Here is a 22,531-nt window from a genome sequence, read left to right as displayed (position 1 = left end):
TACCTTGCTATTATGATACTCCGTTGCCAAACCCTGCCTGTTCATCGGATTCCGTATCTGTCTCCTGAATCTGTACCTTATCTGTCTGTGTGTTAATGACCTGGCTTGCCCGACCTCGAGAACTGGCCTTACTGTTAGAGGCAGTTCCCAGACCTGTTAGTGACACCCTCTCTCTGGTGTCACTCACGCTCTGTCCTTCCTACTCTCTGCCTAGCTCCTCCCCCGGGAGAGTCTAGGCCAACGGAAGGAACATACTTCTGTGCAGTACTCAAGGTATTGCTGTTGCACTTAACACTCACTTGTTATATCAGGTGTCCAGAGGTTAGTAGATATATCTGATTATCGGTGATACTGCAGATCATCAATAATCGGGTATATTCTGTATTCTCGGTGATACTGCAGTTCACTGGTAATCAGACCCTCTCTGTTAAACCGATCGTTACACCAAACTTTGCATCAACAAGGAAAAGCTCGTGGGCACCAGATAAGGAAGCTTCATTTATTCCAGGAGTGTTTTTACAAACAGACATATGCAGATGGTAATTCAATTATACATCACCGCTCTATTGTAGCTGACAGTTGACAGAGCAGATGGTATGGTCGTCTTCCCTCAGCTCGGCGTTAAAAGGAAGACGCCGTGCCTTACTCCACCCATCCGGCCCGCCCCCTCTCACCTTCCCCTATGTGGAAGGAGGAAATTTGTACGCGCTCCACAATGGAGCGCAACACCGCACCTACGTCACTTCCTCGGATGCTCAGCCTCCCGGCGCACACTCGTCTCATTACGTGGCGAGGTGCGTTACCAAGGAGACTCACCACTAGCGGAAGTCCCACTGGATTGGCCTGAACAAACCAAGCCACCAGTGCTGGGACATTTAGAAGGTCCGTTTTGGGGAAAAAAAATAAAAGTGAGAATCAGGGATGGGTCGGATCGGCTGGAACAGAGGCTGCTTATATACACATTATCAGGACTGCATTCGAATCTATGTTAATCAAAAAAAGGCGAAGGAAGGGGAAGATCACATACAGACACCCAAAGATATAATAAGTGATCATGTATAGCCACCAATAGTGCATAAAAGTTCACCACCAGGGAAAAATTACAAAAAGAGAGAGAGAGAGAGAGAGAGAGAGAGAGAGAGAGAGAGGTGAAGGAGAGACACGGAAGTAGATTATCCAACTAAAGGAACAATCTATCTATAATCTTCCAAAAATACACTTAACTCATTGCGATCATTAAAACCAGTTGGACCCTCCGCATTGGTTCTAGAAATCAACGTTGATTCTCTCTGAGAGAGCAATTTCTCCCTATCTCCTCCTCCTCGGGGTTTTTCTAACTACTTCTAAACCTACCATCTTTAAGACATCTGCATTTCCATCATGAAACTCTCTAACATGGCTAATCAGCCTTTGTGCACCCACTCCTTTTTTAATTGATCGGCGATGTTCCACCAATCTTTCTCGTACAGGTCGAGTAGTCTTGCCTATATAGAAGAAGGAACAGGGACAGAGGATACCATAAACAACAAATTATTTTTTCCATACCCTGGGCGTCCCAGACCTTGCAGCGTGAGCGATGAGCTCCCCTCAGCATATGCGGCAACCGCTGAATCTCCAGCAGCCGGTAATTAATCGGGTATGCGCATCACATAAACATCAGCACGTCCTGTATGCGCATTGCGTATCAGCATCATGTATCACCCGGCATCAAAGACATCCGGCGTATAAGACGACCCCCCACTTTTCAGAAGATTTCCAAGGGTTAAAAAGTAATCTTATATGCCAGAATATACTGTATTTCAATTAATTCTGCTGCCCCAGATGTGCTGGGTTGAGTTTAATCCTCAATCATACTAAATCTTTTTGGGTTTAATGAAAAGGAAGTTTTATGCAGAGAGCACTAATCATCTAATGTCTTAACATTACAAATGTAGTGAGAAGAATATGGAGGCTGCCATATTGCCTTTTAAACAATACCAGTTGCCTGGCAGCCCTGTTTTTAATAAATGACAAGACAAGAAAATCTATATGACGCTTTTCTCTAGATGGGCTCAAAGTGGTTCAGGGGTTCAGCCACTTAGAACATGCCCCATGGGCAAATAGGCTCTTTAAGGAGTCTTGCCCAAAAATTCCTTATTGTTTAATGTACTGGCTTGAGCCAGGATTTGAACCCTGGTCAAAGGCTCAATTACCACATAATGGGCTTGATTCACTAAGACAAATAGCATGCCTTATCAGAGTTAACATGCCTTATCAGAGTTAGTGTGCCTTATCAGAGTTAACACGCCTTATCAGAGTAGCCTAGTAGCAAGCACTATGAACGTATGCCTGCTAATTGGCAATGACGAGAGCTCCACTTGTCCTGCCCTGAGCCCCTGCGGGTCCAATCACTTTAAAGGACATTATACCCCCCCCCAATAGGCTGCCTGTCAGTTGATGAATGGAGCTCTAGTCATTGCCAATTAGCAGGCATTAGTTCGTAGCGCTGGCTATGCTACTCTGACAAGGCATGTTAACTCCGTAAAGGCATGTTAACTCTGATAAGGTGTGTTAACTATGATTAGGCATGCTATTTGTCTGATAGTGAATCAAGCCCTAAAGGCCTTTCCAGTACACCATACAGCTGACCCTAAATTAACTAAATGGCCTGGCATTTGAGGCTCATTGGAGAATAGAGAACAATTCACAACTCACTATTCATATCAGTGGAGTTGATGGCAGCTCCTGAATTCTGAAGGCCCCAGTAGCTTGTAGTTCTCCACATTTGATGGCAGCATTGCATGTTCAGCGTATTATACGGTAACAGGAAAATTGGGCACCGGCAGCTAATGAACGTCTGGGCGCCACCATGACTCCAATGCATTTTGTGGTAATATGGCACCCAAAGCAGAGAATTTGGCATGTGATAAATATCGTTTTCAACATTAAAGTTTTTGAAATATGTTATAGTTTTGAAACTTGCAATGTTATAGTTTTTGTCATAATATTTTGTTTGTATGTACAGATTTTAGGTTATCAAATATGCTATCATTTCTACGTTTGTAAGGGTGTTTGTGCAGGGGAAATGGTTAGGATTAAGCACTACCAGAGCGAGCGCTGTAATAACAGCGCAGGAGATTTGTTTTCATTTTCTGTCTATTTTAAAACGGTAGTTTACATGTTTTTAGTTTCACTTTGCACCCAGTTGAAAACAAACTTTTTTGTTAATAAGATTTCGGTTAACAGCCGCGCCCATTTTTCCTCCAACCTCTATTTCAAGCCTGCGATTATACTAAGCTGATAGATGGCCACTTGCAATCATTTGGCTTAGTAAGTCAGGGCCCCAGTGTCCCTCAAACCTAATTGTTTACTGAATTAACATTTTGGACATAATCGTGTCCCCACTCCCGAACCCTGGCATCCATCGCATGCTTTGGAGAGCTTTGGCTGGAACAAGCTGTCTTTGAATCTTTTTTTTTCTTTATATACTATCATTTCAAAGCTATCTGCTGATGTCAGTGCTTGACTGATGAATAACTTGCATGATAATGTATTTACATTATGCAAATTTATACAATTAGAGAATTTTTCATTCTGACATATTAGTCATTGTCCCATTGGAGTTTCAGATGTAATTTCTCTCTTGCAGACACATGAGCGAGTGCACATTACAAGCCATCTCTATTGTTAGATGTTAACCTATTAGTATGTTTGTCGACTTTACAATCTAAATCAACCAGGAGACTGGGAAATCCATGTGAGCATTTGTTTAAAGAACGTCTATGCAAAACACTTGAATTTAAATATTGCTAAATAGCTCGTACACAATTCCTTTTCCAAATAAATTACATTTTGTACGAGAGGAACAAAAAGCAAATACGCTAGTACCATCGCCGAAGGGGCTGGTTTACAACTGAGAACATGAGCTGAATAGTATTGGATAAAATAAGGGACACTAAAGTCCTAGCATAGATGTGGTGCATGATGGAGGGGGCAGAGTGAAGGAGAGAACAGTAGTGTTGGGCAGTGTTTAAATAAGATGATCTGGCATGCCCCCTACCTCCATCCATGCCCCTGTGTCTCCGTTTGCCCCCCCCCTTGTGCCTCAATCCATGCCCCCCTGTGCCTCCATCTATGCCCCTGTGTCTTTTTCTGGGCTTCCATGCCTCCATCCATGTCACTTGTGCCTCCATCTATGCCTCTGTGTCTCCTTCTGCCCTTGCATGCCTCCATCCATGCTCCCTGTCCCCTATCCATGCCCGTGTCTCCTTCTGCCTCCTTTGTGCCTCTAATTATGCCCCCTGTACCTCCATCCAATCCCTTGTTTCTCCTTCTGCCCTTCCGTGCCTCCATCCATGCCCCCTATGCCTCTACCCATGCCCATGTGTCTTCTTCTGCCCGTCCATGCCTCCATCCATGCCCCTTGGGCCTCCATCCATGCCCCTGTGTCTTCTTCTGCCTCCTGTGCCTCCATCAAAGCCCCTTGTGCCTCCATCCATGCCCCTTGTGCCTCCATCCATGCCCCTGTGTCTTCTACTGACCCATGTGCCTCTATTCATGCCCCATCCTCTGTCCATGTTCCTGTGTCTCCTTCTGTACCCCATGTGCCTCAACCCATGCCCCCTGTACCTCATTCTGACCCCCCGTGCCACCATCCATGCCCCTGTGTCTCCTGTCCTCCTGTGCTTCCATTCATTCCCCCATCTTCTTTCCATGCCCCTGTGTCTCCTTCTGTCCCCCTGAGCCTCCATTCATGCCCCCTGTACCTCCATCCATGCCACCTGTGCCTCCTTCTGCCCCCTTATGCCTCCTTCCGTCCTCCTTGTGTCTCCTTTCATACCCCCTGTAGCCTTTACTCATTGGTGATGTCCCATGGTGCTCTGAGAGGCTCTCTGCAGCCTCCATCCCCATCACTTGCGCAGTGGAAGTGATGCCATTGGGCCAGAGTAGGATCATTCACAAGGCAACCTAGACAGGTTCCCGGGGCCTAGTGGGTGTCAGGAGCAAGACAGGTCTTCTCACTCCCTGCTGCAGACCGCTCAGTGACCGCTCAGTGACTGCTTTGGGCGCCCCATAGACCGTAATGTTAGAGGCGCTGGGGAGAATTTACCCTAAAGCCCTGTAATTCAGGTGCCAGCAATAGCTGGACCTTGAATCCTGCCACCAGAGGGATAGGCTAGGTAATCAGTATATAATAAATATATTCCCCTGCTGTGAGAGAACGTGGAAAAGCCACCGCGTGTGCTGATAGCAAGGCGGCTGATTCCGCGTCCAGCGCGGCGGTTTGAACGCAGCAGCGTGTGTCTGGTGTGGCTGAGTCTGTTAGTTCACATAGGCTTAGGAATACGCACGCGTGCGCTGAGAGGCAGAACTTTTATGATGGGCAAGGGGGAATCAGCTGACCAAGCCGATCAGCTGACCCCAGAGCTGGTAACTATTGGTTGATCACTTAAGGGTGACGCCAGAGAGCACTACTCCATACATAGTTACTGCTGCTCAGTCACAAGTTGTCTGCCGTTACGTGGAAGCACTCAGATCTTAGTCAGATCCAACAGTGTGTTTGAACCAGGAGGACCTGGGAATTCACACTGAGCCAGTTAACTTGAATTATTGCTCTGTTATATGTTAGACTAGTTCCAGGGTGTAGAGACCATGGACCTCACACTCAGACTAGGGAACTTGTGTTATCATTCTGTTATACATCAGACTAGTTCCAGGGTGTAGAGACCACGGACCTCACACCCAGACTAGGGAACTTGTGTTATCATTCTGTTATACATCAGACTAGTTCCACGGTGCAGAGGCCACGGACCTCACACCCAGACTAGAGAACTTGTGTTATCATTCTGTTATACATCAGACTAGTTCCAGGGTGTAGAGACCACGGACCTCACACCCAGACTAGGGAACTTGTGTTATCATTCTGTTATACATCAGGCTAGTTCCAGGGTGTAGAGACCACGGACCTCACACCCAGACTAGGCATTGTTTGATATCTGTTATGACTTATTGCTTTCCTGACTATTCCTCTGATCACTTATTCGGCACCTTGCATATCTGATATTCCGTTGCCAAACCCTGCTTGCCTTGGATACTGAATCAGCTTTCTGTCTTTGTACTTTATCTGTCCGTGTGTTGCCGACCTGGCTTGCCCGACCTCAAGAGCTATCTCTCCCCTTAAGAGATAGTCTCTGGATCAGATAGTGACATCCACCTTCTGGTGTCACTCACCCTCTGATCCTTCCTACCTCCAGCCTGACTCCACCCCTTGTAGAGTCTCAGGCTGCTGGAAGGTTCCTGTACGCTCTTAAGCAGTATTGCCTATACTGCCTAATATCACCTGCTCATCAGGTGTGTCTCTCAAAGTATTACTTTTACACCAAACACTCCTATATACATAGGTGTCCAGAGGTTAGCAATATATCTGTATTATCGGTGATTCTGCAGATCATCAATAATCGGGTATATATCTGTATTCTTGGTGATACTGCAGATCACCAATAATCAGATTCTCTCTGCGTGCTGACACCGATCGTTACAGAACGACAGACCAAACCCAAATGGACGCACTCAGCAGCCGTCTTGATGCACTCACCACTTTCTGGGGTACATAATTTCGACCTCTGGCCTCTCTATGGACCCTGGAAAAGTTTCAGCTGTCTTGGAGTGTCCCCAACCTGTAGGACTGAAGGCGCTCCAGAGGTTCCTGGGGTTCGCCAACTACTATGGGAGGTTCATAAAGGGGTACTCTACGGAGATCTCACCTCTCACCAGTCTCACCAAGAAAGGGGCAGATACTCACCACTGGTCCCCGGAGGCCCATGCTGATTTCTCCGCCCTGAAGAAATTGTTCTGTTCTGCACCCATTTTGAGACATGTTGATATCACCCATCCCTTTATCGTGGAGGTAGATGCCTCAGAGGTAGGGGTAGGGGCTGTGCTGTCTCTGCGTTCTGGTTTGCAGGAAAAATTGCACTTTTGTGCCTATTTCTCCCGTAGGTTTTCACCCGCAGAGAAAAACTATGATATTGGCAATAGGGAACTTCTAGCCATCAAGTTGGCCTTTGAAGAATGGCGACATTGGCTAGAAGGGGCAGAACATACCATTACTGTTTACACTGACCACAAGAATTTGGAATACATTGAGGGCGCTAAGAGGCTTAGCCCCCGGCAGGCTCGGTGGTCATTATTTTTCTCAAGATTCATATTTGTAATCACGTATACCCCTGGTAGTAAAAACATCAAGGCTGATGCCTTATCCAGATGTTTTGAGCCCAAGACAGCACAGCCCTCAGGCCTAGAAACCATTCTCCCTCAGAAAGTGGTTCTGGCAGCCACTGAGACCTGGAGGGACTGGACAGAGACATTAGGTCCGTTCCAACAGGATGTACCAGAAGGGAAGCCTGAGGGGGTCATGTTTGTACCATTGCCTTTTCGTCTACAAATACTGCAGTTGTTCCATTCCCACAAGAATGCTGGGTATCCTGGGGCCACCAGAACTCAGGACCTCATTGCTAGGTGTGCTTGGTGGCTGTCATTGGCAACTGACTGCAAGGAGTATGTGAGAGAATGTGCAGTGTGTGCTAGGAGCAAACCCTCTTGTCAGGCACCTGTTGGGACATTGCAGCCCTTACCAGTCCCGAGCGAGCCATGGACCCATTTGTCCATGGATTTTGTGGGTGAACTCCCCAGGTCTGAGGGCATGACGGTCATTTGGGTGGTAGTTGATCGATTCAGTAAGATGGCCCATTTTGTCCCCCTGAAAGGACTCCCCTCGGCCCAGGAATTGGCCGATCTCTTCATTCAGCATGTTTGTCGGCTGCATGGCATTCCGGAAAATATAGTGTCAGATCGGGGAGTCCAATTTGTTTCCAAGTTTTGGAGGGCATTCTGCCATCAGTTAGACATGGAGCTTTCTTTTTCATCAGGCTACCACCCACAGACCAATGGCCAGACCGAGAGAACCAATCAGTCTCTGGAACAATTTCTGAGGTGTTATGTTGCAGATGCTCAAACTGACTGGGTCAAATTCTTGCCGTTTTTGGAATTTGCACACGACAATTTGAAAAGCTCCTCCTCAGGATTTTCCCCATTTCAAGTGGTGACAGGAAGGTCACCTAAGTTCACTCCATTGCCAGTGGCTTCTACTCCGTTTCCAGCCCTGGAGAATTGGCAGAAGTCTCTAAAGCAAATTTGGGGAATGGTTAAAAGGAATTTGGGGAGGGCTTTTCAGAGTCAGAAGAAACAGGCTGACAAGAGACGTTCCGTAGAGTGGGAATTTGTTCCAGGAGACTTGGTCTGGGTGTCCACACGACATTTGGCTCTGAAGCAACTATCACCCAAGTTAGGTCCCAGATTTGTGGGTCCTTTTCCAGTGACCAGGAAAATCAATAATGTCACTTATGCCATTGATCTCCCTACCAGCATGCGAGGTGTGAGATCATTTCATGTGTCCCTGCCCAAGCCGGCAGTGCACATGGATTCCGCTCCCCCCCCCTACCTGCGTTGATTGATGAGAAACCTGAGTATGAAATTGAGAAGATTCTGGACTCATGGCTTGTGCAGAACTCCGTGCAGTATTTAGTTCACTGGAAGGGGTATGGCATAGAGGAGAGAACTTGGGTGCCAGAATGTCGTATGCACGCAGAGGAGTTAAAAAGGGAATTCCATAACTTACATCCTGGAAAGCCGGGTAGGAGATGTCCGGAGTCCACTCCTCGGGGGGGTACTGTGAGAGAAAGTGGAAAAGCCGCCGCGTGTGCTGATAGCAAGGCGGCTGATTCCGCGTCCAATGCGGAGGTTTGCACGCGGAAGCGTGCGTCTGGTAACATGGCAGAACGCGGAAAAGCCGCCGCATGTATTGACAGCAAGGCGGCTGGTTCCGCGTCCAGCGCGGCGGTTTGCACGCAGCAGCATGTGTCTGGTGTGGCTGAGTCTGTTAGTTCACATAGGCTTAGGAATACGCACGCGCGCGCTGAGAGGCAGAACTTTTATGATGGGCAAGGGGGAATCAGCTGACCGAGCCGATCAGCTGACCCCGGAGCTGGTAACTATTGGTTGATCACTTAAGGGTGGCGCCAGAGAGCACTACTCCATATATAGTTACTGCTGCCCAGTCACAAGTTGTCTGCTGTTGCGAACACTACGTGGAAGCACTCAGACCTTAGTCAGATCCAACAGTGTGTTTGAACCAGGAGGACCTGGGAATTCACACTGAGCCAATTAACTTGAATTATTGCTCTGTTATATGTTAGACTAGTTCCAGGGTGTAGAGACCACAGACCTCACACCCAGACTAAGGGACTTGTGTTATCATTCTGTTATACATCAGACTAGTTCCAGGGTGTAGAGACCACAGACCTCACACCCAGACTAGGGAACTTGTGTTATCATTCTGTTATACATCAGACTAGTTCCAGGGTGTAGAGACCACGGACCTCACACCCAGACTAGGGAACTTGTGTTATCATTCTGTTATACATCAGACTAGTTCCAGGGTGTAGAGACCACGGACCTCACACCCAGACTAGGGAACTCGTGTTATCATTCTGTTATACATCAGACTAGTTCCAGGGTGTAGAGACCACGGACCTCACACCCAGACTAGGCATTGTTTGATATCTGTTATGACTTATTGCTTTCCTGACTATTCCTCTGATCACTGATTCGGTACCTTGCATATCTGATATTCCGTTGCCAAACCCTGCTTGCCTTGGATACCGAATCAGCTTTCTGTCTTTGTACTTTATTTGTCCGTACGTTGCCGACCTGGCTTGCCCGACTTCGAGAGCTATCTCTCCCCTTAAGAGATAGTCTCCAGATCAGATAGTGACATCCACCTTCTGGTGTCACTCACCCTCTGATCCTTCCTACCTCGAGCCTGACTCCACCCCTTGGAGTGTCTCAAGCTGCTGGAAGGTTCCTGTACGCTCTAAAGCAGTATTGCTTATACTGCCTAATATCACTTGCTCATCAGGTGTGTCTCTCAAAGTATTACTGTTACACCAAACACTCTTATATACATAGGTGTCCAGAGGTTAGCAATATATCTGTATTATCCGTGATTCTGCAGATCATCAATAATCGGGTATATATCTGTATTCTTGGTGATACTGCAGATCACCAATAAACAGATTCTCTCTGCGTGCTGACACCAATCGTTACACCTGCTTTGCCAAGTTCAGGGAGAGCCCCCCCATACCCATCTAACCGCTGAAGAAAACATACATACACGTGAGGAGGCCCAACGGCCAATTCTCTCTGACCCATCTGCCAAAAGGACCATCAGGATGAGCCAAACCTACTACCTTGCATAGGGCCCCACTTTATCTTAATCCATCATTGAATTGGGTGCAACGTTTGTAATGGTTGGTCATTTGTATGTTGGGCGTACAAAAACCGGGGGCTACGACAATTCATAGGGCCCCCCAGTAAAACTTTGATGCCCCCCCCCCATGTTCATATCTCTTCCCTTGCTTCAACTTGGTGCCCTTCACGGCCTTGGTGCCCATCTCACAAGGGTCATAAAACAAGTGTGGCCATCGTGATCTTCACACCCATAACATGTGTAGCCACAGACTGCCTTATCTGAAGTATTGTACCCTATATTGGAGGAAGGAAAGGTCAGGTGTTGGGGCCCCCCACAGCTCGGGGCCCCTTGCGATAGCAGATTTGCAGGGGGTGCTCCCCTCTAGTTATGCCCCTGGCTACTAGTACTACATCGTTTTTGTAGTTGAGTGCTAATAAACCAGTTAGCCGCAACTGGTGATACTGGGTGATCAACGTTCTGTATCATTACATGTTCCTTAGAAGACAAGACCATCGTGTATTTTGCTTAGTTCTGAATAACTATTGAATGTTCATTCTATTCACATTAAAATACTATTACAGCCCATAACATAGCACTACATAGGATATACAGCGGGTTGCAAAAGTATTTGGCCCCCTTAAAGTTTTCCACATTTTGTCATATTACTGCCACAAACATGCACATGAAAGACCAATACAAAGTGGAGTACACGTGAGAAGTGGAACAACAATCATATATGATTCCAAACATTTTTTTTACAAATAAATAACTGCAAAGTGGGGTGTGCGTAATTATTCGGCCCTCTGAGTCAATACTTTGTAGAACCACCTTTTGCTGCAATTACAGCTGCCAGTCTTTTAGGGTATGTCTCTACCAGCTTTGCACATCTAGAGACTAAAATACATGCCCATTCTGCTTTGCAAAACAGCTCCAGCTCAGTCAGATTAGATGGACAGCATTTGTGAACAGCAGTTTTCAGATCTTGCCACAGATTCTCGATTAGATTTAGATCTGGACTTTGACTGGGCCAATCGTAACACATAGATATTGTAACGATTGGAGAATTATTTCCGTGGTCAGCACACTAGATGCGCGCTGACACTGCGGAAATCCTCCACAAGTGTATAAAATAACAAAACCCAGCTTTGGTGCAAAGCACCCGTAGAGGGAAATTCCCACCGGCAGATGGAGCTGTGGAGTGCAGAGGAATAAACCCTCTGCACTGCCACAGATGCCAGATGGAAATTGTACGTGGTGAAGCAAGATAGCCCTTAAAGAGAGAGAGAGAGAGAGAGAGAGAGAGAGCACAGAGACAGAATGTATGTGTGTCCACAAATCTAGTCGCCACCCGGCAACGGTGAGCACACAACAGCGGAAACCAAGTGGGAACGCAATCGCAAGAGTGACGATTGCCAACAGTGACACAAGACCAAGCAAAGACAGAGCACAAGTGTAGCAAGAAAGACACAGCAAATAACAATGATCAGAACACCAAGGAAAATAACAAACGCAGTCGCTAAGCGCGGTTGCCGCGCGAAAAGCGCAGCAGCGACAAAGCACGCTAATGGCACGGTCTCCGCACGAGAAGCGCAACAGAGACAAAACGCGCCAACCCTAACAAACCAATGTAACACGAAAATGAATAGAGAACGCGAATGCTTGCTAAACGGTACCTCACTGAGCCTACAGCAAGCATTCGTTCCAGACAAGACAGACAGAAGGAGCAACCAGTAGCAACCGCAGCTCTGGCCTACACTCCCAGACAGAGTAATGAATAGAGAACGCGAACGCTTGCTAAATGGTTACCTCACCGAGCCTACAGCAAGCGTTCGTTCCAGACAAGACAGACAGAAGGAGTAACCAGTAGCAACCGCAGCTCTGGCCTACACTCCCAGACAGAGTACAGAAGGAACCACCTCCACTACCGCTAGGGCGGTTGTGATCCAGACAGACAGACAGATGGAGCAACCAGTAGCGACCGCTGCTCTGGCTTGCACCCCTAAGACAGAGTACCGCCACTACTGCTAGGGCAAATGCGATCCCAACAGACCGAACGATTTCCTGTCGACCGCCGCTGGCGACAAGACAATCGCAACAGATAGACAGTACAAGGCAAAACAGATAATGCAACCTGACTACGCTAGAAGAAATGCTAGTGCACTCCCAGGGAATTACTCTAAGATAATCTTAGCAAACAATTAGCAAAGGCTGAGACTCCAGGTAAGTTAGCAGGAACAAACCATCATGACCAGCAGGGAATTCTGGGAGGAAATGGCATTTATACTGCAAGCCATCAAAGGAAGCAGCTAAGCAATTTGCATGACAAGTGGATGCAAATTCCTCACCAGCAGAGCAACTCTGAAACTTGCAGAGTGAAGACAGGTCTCTTTTCCAGAGACCTGCAGCACTCAGACCTAAAAAATGGTCAAACAGCTGTCTGCCTGTGCAGATAGCAGCACAGATCATTACAGATATGCTTTGTTTTAAACCATTCCATTGTTGCCCAGGCTTTATGTTTAGGGTCATTGTCCTGCTAGAAGGTGAACCTCCGCCCCAGTCTCAAGTCTTTTGCAGTCTCCAAGAGGTTTTCTTCCAAGTTTGCCCTGTATTTGGCTCCATCCATCTTCCCATCAACTCTTACCAGCTTCCCTGTCCCTACTGAAGAGTAGCACCCCCAGAGCATGATGCTGCCACCACCATATATGACAGTGGGGATGGTGTGTTCAGAGTGATGTGCAGTGTTAGTTTTCCACCACACATAGCGTTTTGCATTTTGGCCAAAAAGTTCAATTTTGGTCTCATCTGACCAGAGCACCTTCTTCCACATGGTTGCTGTGTCCCCCACATGGCTTGTGGCAAACTGCAAACAGGAGCAGTTGGCTGATGGTGTAATGGTTAAGGGCTCTGCCTCTGACACAGGAGACCAGGGTTCGAATCTCGGCTCTGCCTGTTCAGTAAGCCAGCACTAATTCAGTAGGAGACCTTTGGCAAGTCTCCCTTACACTGCTACTGCCAATAGAGCGCGCCCTAGGGGCTGCTGCTCTGCTCTGGCGCTTTGAGTCCGCAAGGAGAAAAGCGCAATATAAATGTTATTTGTCTTGTCTTGTGACTTCTTATGATTTCTGTTAACAATGCCTTTCTTCTTGCCACTCTTCCATAAAGGCCAACTTTGTACAGTGCATGACTAATAGTTGTCCTATGGACAGAGTCTCCCACCTGAGCTGTAGATCTCTGCAGCTCGTCCAGAGTCACCATGGGCCTCTTGACTGCATTTCTGATCAGCGCTCTCCTTGTTCGGCTTATGAGTTTAGGTGGACGGCCTTGTCTTGGTAGGTTTACAGTTGTGCCATACTCCTTCCATTTCTGAATGATTGCTTGAACAGTGCTCCGTGGGGTGTTCAAGGCTTTGGAAATCTTTTTGTAGCCTAAGCTTGCTTTAAATTTCTCAATAACTTGATCCCTGACCTGCCTTGTGTGTTCTTTGGACCTCACGGTGTTGTTGCTCCCAATATTCTCTTAAACAACCTCAGAGGCCATCACAGAGCAGCTTTATTTGTACTGACATTAGATTACACACAGGTGCACTCTATTTAGTCATTAGCACTCATCAGGCAATGTCTATGGGCAACTGACTGCACTCAGATCAAAGGGGGCCGAATAATTATGCACACACCACTTTGCAGTTATTTATCTGTAAAAAAATGTTTGGAATCATGTATGATTTTCGTTCCACTTCTCACGTGTACACCACTTTGTATTGGTCTGTCACGTGGAATTCCAATAAAATTGATTCATGTTTGTGGCAGTAATGTGACAAATTGTGGAAAACTTCAAGGGGGCTGAATACTTTTGCAACCCACTGTATGAGAATAACATCACAATTTATTAGTAGATATAAATGTCACCATGAAAATTATAAAAACACTTAAAACATATCTCTTCATGAGAACCACATAACCAGAATAAGTCCAAATTGGACATAATTATGAAGAGTACTCAATATAGTAAGTATATAGACATGTATAGTATAGCAATCTGTGGTGTTCTTCTATCAGAACCACCAACCAATTGCAGAACCCGGGTTCTAAAAGTATTGCATCAGAAAGTGATTCAGAGATCCACCAGGACCATAAACCTCAAGAGAATTCAACCACGAAGTGCATCACAAATAGAAAAAGAAAAAATCAACAATATATAAACAGCACACTATAATGTCAATAAAGTGCATTATCAAATATCACCATAGTTCAAACAAAATTGACTGGTAGGCAGAGCCGGGACAAGGTCCTCCAGCACCCAAGGCTGAGACACCAAAGTGCGCCCCCCCATCCCTCCCACCCCAGCCGTCACACACTGATTGCTATTAGACTAAGAGGTGACCCAGGGCCCCCAACACCTTAATATCTAGTTATATGGCTTGCAGTCACTTCCATGTATCTCCTTTTCTTATTTCTCTCTGCTTCGAACACAATTAGGAATGACAGCTGAATGAATTGTGCGCCCCCTCCTACACTGCGCCCTGAGGCTGGAGCCCCTCCAGCCTATGCCTCGGCCCGGCCCTGCTGGTAGGAGTGATGAGGCGACTATGATCGCAGGAAGCAACAGGCAGTGTAAGTGAGGGAGGCAATACTGTACCCAGACCGCAAAAGGGAGAGGCAGGACCGGCATGGAGAGGAGAAGGGAGCCCCCGGCGAAAGGCTCAAAACAGAACCCGGGTTCTGCAATTGGTTGGTGGTTCTGATAGAACACCACAGATTGCTATACTATACATGTCTATATACTTACTATATTGAGTACCCTTCGTGATTATGCCCAATTAGGACTTCTGGTTATGTGGTTCTCATGGAGAGATATGTTTTAAGTGTTTTTATATTTTTCATGGTGACAATTATATCTACTAATAAATGGTGATATTATTCTCATATATCCTGTGTAGTACTATGTTATGGGCTATAATAGTATGCTAATGTAAATAGAATGTTTGTCTTGCCCGAGCTCACACTTCTTGCTGGGTGAAGAGTTTTTGTTTTATTAAATGTTCATTACTACAGATGAGAAAAGCAAAGAGACTGTGTTTGCCTAACTTTTTGCACATTTGTTTTATTCATTTTATCGATGGCGAAAATCATAAAATAGTGAAGCCTCCTCCCCCTCCCCTTGTTCTGGGCTACAAGCCAGAATTCTCTGGTCCGGCTATTTTAAAAATATTTTTTAATGATTACTAGTTTTTTTCACCCCTTATAATTAAATCGGTACATTGATTTATTATGCTGCAGTTTAATGGCAATTAGCTTGCTTAAAGGAGTCATCAGGCCAAATATAATAAAATAGGTGCTACTTACCGGGGGCTTCCTCCAGCCCCAAGCTCCCAGCATGTCCCTCGCCACACCTCTGCCCGCAACTGTTCGCCGCAGCTCTATCCTGGTCCCCGGTGATGACGTCAGAGCGACCTCCAGGTCCTTCTCGCCTGCGCGAGCGGCGCCGTCAATCGCCGCCACGGGGGCCGGAGTGGACTGGGCAGGCGCAGAACTACTGCGCCTGTGCAGTCCGCTCCGGCCCACGTGGCGGTGATTGACAGCGCCGCTCGCGCACACTATCCCCCTCCCCCCCCCCCACACACACCCCTCAATCTCCCCATCATACTTACTATCCGTGATGTTCCAGTGATGATACTATGCTTTGGCTTTGGTTAGGATTTGTAGAGCTTCTGGCAGAAGCGTATCTAGGGAAAACCACGCCTATGGCTAACCCTGAAATCCGCCCGGGGAACCATTTAAAAAATGTAAGCAGGGCTGTGCAGAGGATCCTTAAGTGGGGGTGCACACATTTAAGCACTCCCCTGGTGCCAGATAGTTTTGACCGCCCAAGGGCCACTTTCACAAACTACCCCTCCAAAGTCAAACAAAGCGACCCTAGGCTGTAGGTGAAAGGAGTATTTAGAGGAGGAAATAATACCCTCAAACCAAGATAGTAGTATCCCCTCTCCCAAAAACCTGAAATTGTTGCCCCCCCCCCACACACACACACACACACAACTTTCCCCCCACCAGGTCTTAAAGTTAGGGTGGGGGCACCTCACACCATCCCTCTGCACCTGTACATCGACAACTAGATATACACTCAACACAATCACTCACAGTGACAGAGCAGGCGTCGGCTGCATTCAATGGAGTCACGTGACGTTGCAGTCAGACCTGTCTGTCATGGGCGGCTGCACGCTTCCTCCTTCTCTTCACGGGTCCTATTGTCTTTCCCTCTGGTGGCGCTACCTGTCCTTGTATCTGTAGGTGGAGGGGCGGCACCAGCACCCAGCAGTGAGTTACTTATTGCAGCGCAACGGACTGTCTATTGCAGTCCTATAAGGAGGAGGTCCAGGGGGAAGGGGCCGAGGTCTGTGAGTCACATGAAAGGGGGGATTCTTGAGCACCCTGTGCCCCCCCCTCCCCCTGTGCATGTGTCTGATAATAACATAAGCAATAAAAATAGTAATTAGTAGAAGTATTAGGAAAATAGTGGTAGTATATTGCAGTTACTCTTTCCATTTTATGTGGGCAAACATTATTCAATCTTTTTCTATTTCCCTTTTTGTGTTACAAGCCCCCACATTATAAGTGCAGCCAACGCGCCTGTTGCTTCAATCTTGATAATGTACTGTGTATGTGATCAGACTGTAATCTGATCTCTGTTTGCCTCGAATCTATTTCTTTCTAAAGTCTAAACATGTCCCCGGTAAGCACACAGCGATCATTTATGTCTCTTAGCACCCTCACAATGACTATCCATTTAGCCATCTGTAGACTACATGCGTCTGACCTTTCAGATGTGTCCATAACACAACATGTCCAATTATCAGGAGACCATCAGACACCTCGGCACGATTTATTAATACCTATCAGTACGGCATTGCTGCTAGACCTGAATAACTGCTTGGGACCTATACGTAATGGAAATCAGAATTCTGCCCTCGTCGATGGCTGTCAGAGCCCGTGCGGAGAAAGAAGAGAGGCGAGAGGTGGAAGACGAATGGTTTTCAATCTACCAGTTGGATTGTCAGCATCCCATAGGGGGGCCAGCAAAGGCCGGAGACAAACTGGCATATAGAAGGAGGGATGCTGGTCTGGAGACTTGTAACCATGTCTGTGTGATATCTATCATTCAGGAGGCATCCTCGCGCTGAGTGCAGGGGGAAATGAGGCCGGCCGGGGGGACGCCGAAACTGATCTAATTTACGGTTACTGGGAAATGAGGCTGGGAAAGGAGAAAGCAAGGAATGGAGTTTCGGCGAGAGAAAAGAAGAGATGGAGGCCGAGACAGAGAGGATGATAAACAACGAGCGTGCTAATGAGCAGGCAAATATTATGTCAAACAACAAGCAGTATAAACAGCACATAATCAAACATGCTCTGCTGCATTCACTAATATAACACAATTACATGCAGGAGAAGGGAAAGGCAGCTTGACTAGCAAATCAAATGTTGAACAATCTTATAGCGCTGTCTCAGCCACAAGGAGAAAAAAAGCATTATTTTGGGTTGACGGTAACAAAACATGTTAAAGCAAACCTGAAGTGAAAAAAAACTTATATGATAGATTTCATGTTTTTATGCTTTTTTTTCTTAACCACTTGTGGACCACAGTGCTAACCCCCCCCCCCCCCCCCCCCCCCCAAAAGACCAGTCTGTTTTTTCTGTAATTGGCCACTGCAGCTTTAAGGCCAAGCTGCAGGGCTGCACAACACAGCAGACGAGTGATTCCCCCCCCCCCCCTTTTCCCCTCACCAACAGAGCTCTCTGTTGGTGGAGTCTGATCGCCCCCCCCCCCCCCCCCCCAGTGTTTATTTATTTTTTTATCAATATTTATGTTATTTTTTTATTATTTTTTACTATTTCTTTCTGGTTTTTTTATAAACCCTCCCACCCCCCAGCCGGCCAATCCTGGTTTCTGCCTATGAGAGCCGATCGCTCTCTTGTCCCCCAGGGGGACAGCCGTGTCACACGGCTGTCCCCAGTACAGCGCTGCTGCCGATCGCAGCGCTGTACATGTAAATAGACGGCGATTACGCCATCTAACAGTCTTCCGAGCGGCGATCGCTGCTCGGAGACTGAAGAGGGGGCGGAGCTCCGCCTCCCGAGCAGGAGATGCACGCACATCCTGCGTGCGATCTCCTGCAAACTGCTGACCCGGGACTTGACGCCAATTGGCGTTAGGCGGTCCTGGAGCTGCCGCTGTGGCCATGCCCATGGGCGTAGGGCGGTTCTAAGGTAGTTAAACATTGCATCATGCTGTCACAGTTGCAGTTTACAAGCCACACTCTGTATCTTAAACTATAAAAACAAAGCAGAGCTAATGACCCTTTGAACTTCCCTGCTGTAAGGGCTCGTTAACGCTAAGGGTGTTTTTGCCCCTTTTTCAAGCTCAGGCGGTTTTCAAAATCGCCCTGAAAGCGCTTGTGCGATGAATCCCTATGATAGAGTTCACATCTGTGCGGTTTGTTTCCGATCTGCTCAGCAAAGTGCTGCCTGTACCTTTTTGTGGTGATTCTGCCTCAATGGAAGGTATAGGAAAAATACAAAACGCTCACAAAATTGCTTTGTGCAGCGATTCTTTTCCGGGTCAAAGAGCTCACTTCCTGACTTGCGTCAGGGAGTGAATTAAAAAAAACGCTCTGGGAAAGCGCACAGAAAAGCGCTTTTAACAAAAACGCACCACCCACCCAAGCGGCAGGAATCGCAAAAAAAATTTGTGTCAAAAACGTGAACGCTAACGCGATTGGAACGCAATGTGAACAAGGCCTAAAACCTTATCTCTGCCTGTCTCTCACTGTTTCTTGACTGTTTAAGTGCTTCAAGAAACAAGACTGTCTTCAACTCCCTGAGCATTCTGGGAGACCAGCAGCTATATTTTGTACTGGCTTCGAAATGCACAGTAACCAAACATTCTGTAGAGATCACCTGCCGGTACTAAACATGTAGCCACCTATGATAAATTTCAGAATGTAAATGTGATAAAACGCGGAAAAGCCGCCGCGTGTACTGGCGGCAAGGCGGCTGATTCCGCGTCCAGCGCGGCGGTTTGCACGCAGCAGCGTGCGTCTGGTGTGGCTGGGCCTGTTAGTTCACACAGGCTGTGAGCTACGCGCGCGCGCCAGAAGTCAGGAGCTTTGTACCAGCAGGAGATGTATCAGCTGATCAGGACGATCAGCTGATTCCTGCTGGACTCCTGATTGGCTGAGTGGCTCGGGCGGGGTGGCAGAGTCCTGCAACTATATATACTGCTAGCTTGCCAGTGGAAGCACTCAGACCTTAGTCAGATCCTACAGTGTGTTAGAACCAGGAGGACCTGGGAATTCACACTGAGCCAGATTACTTCTGTTTATCATTGTGTTATACTTCAGACTAGTTCCAGGGTGTCGAGACCACGGACCTCACACCCAAGATTAGGGACTTGTGTTATCATTGTGCTATACTTCAGACTAGTTCCAGGGTGTCGAGACCACAGACCTCACACCCAAGACTAGGCATTGTTGATATCTGTTATGACCTATTGCATTCCTGACTACCCCTCTGCTTTCTGATTCGGTACCTACACATATCTGATTATCTGTTGCCAAACCCTGCCTGCCTTTGGATACCGAATCAGCCTTCTGTGTCTGTACCTTGTCTGTCCGTGTGTTGCCGACCTGGCTTGCCCGACCTTGAGAGCTATCTCTCTCCTTAAGAGATAGTCTCCAGATCTGCTAGTGACATCCACCTTTCAGGTGTCACTCACTCACTGGTCCTTCCTACTTTCAGCCTGGTACTCCACCCCTTTGGGAGGTCTCAGGCTGCTGGAAGGTTTTTGCACTTCTCAGAAGGCAGTATCGCCCATACTGCCAAAGACCACCTGCTCCTTGGGTGGTCTCACTCAAAGTTATTACTGTTGCACCAAACACTCACATTATAAAGGTGTCCAGAGGTTAGTTATACTTCGATTATCGGTGATTCTGCAGATCATGAATAATCGGGTATAATCTGTATTCTTGGTGATACTGCAGATCACCAATAATCAGATTCTCTCTGTGTGCTGACACCGATCGTTACAGTAAATCAGGGAGTGGAAAGATTTTACAATGGCCAAACACTGACCAAATTATTTATAAATCAATTTTGTAAAAAAAAAAAAAAAAAAATAAGCAGCTTTATTTATTAATTAGTTAATGCAAAATGGACTTTTTAAAATTGAATTAACAGGCGATCGGAATATGCCCACGGGTGAACATGTGATCACGCGCTGCGTGCACGGGCGTGGCCGCTTAATGCCAGCAATGGGCTGGAGCTAAATGGTTAAGTAATTTTGTTGCACTTTAATGGACCGCTATCAAACAAACATGCATGTATTCCATAGATGTGTTGTGTAGCTGGTCTTAGGCTAAGCATAAATGGGGTGATGGAAGTACGAAATGGTAAGCTGATCATTCCTTACCCAATTGGAATTTGTGATGTGAAAGTGGCGTGCAAAAAAAACCCCAGCATGTTGCAAGTTTTTTTTTAGTTAATTTACTTTTGTTTTTGCAAATAGAAAACGCATTAGATACGGTAGTCATTATTTTTGCCTTGAGTTTAACAATTTGCAGAAGAAATATAACTTTAATGAAAGTTTAGATGAAGTTAAAGTAAATACTCTCAATAATGACTGATTAACCAGGACAAACATTCCATTTTTTCACATACACTAAGGACGTCACAACGCGTTTCGGTGTGTCCCCGCTTTCGACATTTGAGTCATCTGATGAAGGAGAGGAGACGCCGAAATGCGTTATGAAGTTCCAGGACTCACCCTGAGTTGAGTAGGATGTATACTCTTAACATGCTTGTATATTCACTACTTCTTACAAGTAAAATGTTTTTATTGTGTACTAGTCCTAAGGCCCAATTAAAAATGGGCGCTAGGCTGTGGTGGCACCCTTCCTCCCCCCCGCCTGCACTGGTTTCTCTATCGGCACATACATCACGCGCCGCACCCGCACGCCTCGCACACACTCGCCCCGTGCACGTCGGGCACGCACCCACCTCGCGCACGCACCCGCCCCCCCTTCGGGACCCATCCTCCTCTGCTGCACGTGATTCCCCCCGGCTCTCGGCAGTGTCTCTGTGTCCCTCCGTGCACATGCGCAGAGAGACAAAAAAACACTGACACACGGACATGGGACGCAGGGACACTTGCCAATTATTAGGTAGGATGAATTAAAACAGTTTGATACTCTTGTTATAGCCAATAAAGAAGCGCTGGGCATGAAATTAAAATCTTAATATCATTCATTGATCATAGCTAAAAAGTATGCCATATGCACATACTGTACCATAAAACAACCAAAAACCTCATTCACTCTAAGGGAGCCCGCTGATGCTCTCAAAAAAATCAGTTTTAAAATTCCACACTGTTTTCACTATAAATTGCTCAAAAAACCTAGAGTCCTGTGTATACTTAACACAGAGTCCAACTGGTCTCCATTCCTTTAGAGCCATACATCACAGTCCTGAGGTAGACAAGCAAAAATAGCAGGTCTCCTTATGCGTACACTTAGACGCTACTGTCACGTGCCCAGGTCACAAACCACCGTTTTCATAAGTCTTACAATTTATGCATTCACTCTCAATCTGTAAGCAGCACCTTATCCAGGCTTCCCTGATGTCCGCCCAAATGCTGATGGCTCCGGTACTTCTGCAAGCTTCCCAGGTCTATGGGCCTGGGGGTCCCGGCGGCGGACCTGGTCCTCTGGAGGAGATTTATCGATGACATCCTATTCATCTGTAGGGGTACTGGGGAGTCTCTACTGGTTTTTTGAATAGAATTAGGATGATAGTGGTTTAAGGTTCACTTCTGAGATTGGGTACGAGAAAGTCAATTTCCTGGATCTCACTATATATGTAGAGGGGGGAATAGACTGAAATCCTGTACTTACAATAAACCGACAGATGTGAATGGGTATATTTTGGCCACCAGCTGCCATCTGCCATCATAGTTGAATGATGGTAGATGAGGGCATCAGCTGGCTCCCTAAGATTGAATGTGGTTTTTGGTTGTTTTATGGTACAGTATGTGCATATGGCATACTTTTTAGCTATGATCAAGACATGATATTAAGATTTTAATTTAATATCCAGCGCTCTGTTATTGGCTATAACACTTTTCTTTCGAGGGTGGTGGGAAGGGGTTCCCTCACCATTTTTAAAGGACAGCAGCAGGAGGAAAGTTTACTTGTAT

The sequence above is a fragment of the Hyperolius riggenbachi genome, chromosome 3 (genome assembly GCF_040937935.1).
Source record: "Hyperolius riggenbachi isolate aHypRig1 chromosome 3, aHypRig1.pri, whole genome shotgun sequence".
Lineage (NCBI taxonomy): Eukaryota > Metazoa > Chordata > Amphibia > Anura > Hyperoliidae > Hyperolius > Hyperolius riggenbachi.
This window is presented reverse-complemented; position numbering follows the sequence as displayed.